A 655-nucleotide genomic window follows, 5' to 3' on the forward strand; every position below is an offset into this window, starting at 1 on the left:
GCTAGAAAGCAAGCCACTCCTGGGTGTTTATGCAAAATAAAGACTCGATTCAAACTGTCTACCGGGCTCCCGAAGATCTGTCGGCCAGGAGAACCCACCACAAGAGGGAAACCTCACAGATATCTTAAAGGTATTTTTTTCTTTCTTTTTTTTTGTAAGCGTCAAATAATTCCTGGTTTCCTGGTCTACATAACATGTGATGGTGGTCCTCTGGTCAAAATGTTGCTTGGATTATGTTTTACAGACCGTCTTAGAGCCGGTAGTTTTGAGCACTTCCATAGCGAGATTACTGAGAGATATATAAATTGGAATTATGCGCTACCTTGTATTAGAAAGGAGGATGCATGTGGATTAGGGTTGTACGGTATACCGGTACTATTATAATATTGCGGTAGTAATGAATCAAAAACGCTACTATACTCTGTTTGAACAGTACCCGTTCCCAGGCCTGACGGCGCATCGTCACGTCGTGACATTGCTGGTTTTACGAGCAGAGGAGCATGTTCGGCAGCGCACAATCACAGAGTACTTACAAGCAGACACAGTGTGTAGACAGAAAAGGGAGAACAGATGCATTTTGGTCTAAAGACTAACGATAAAAGTGAAGTTATAACACTGAAACGCCCTCAGGAAGAGGTGCTTTAAGACATGGCTA

The sequence above is a fragment of the Entelurus aequoreus genome, linkage group LG17, assembly GCF_033978785.1.
Source record: "Entelurus aequoreus isolate RoL-2023_Sb linkage group LG17, RoL_Eaeq_v1.1, whole genome shotgun sequence".
NCBI lineage: Eukaryota > Metazoa > Chordata > Actinopteri > Syngnathiformes > Syngnathidae > Entelurus > Entelurus aequoreus.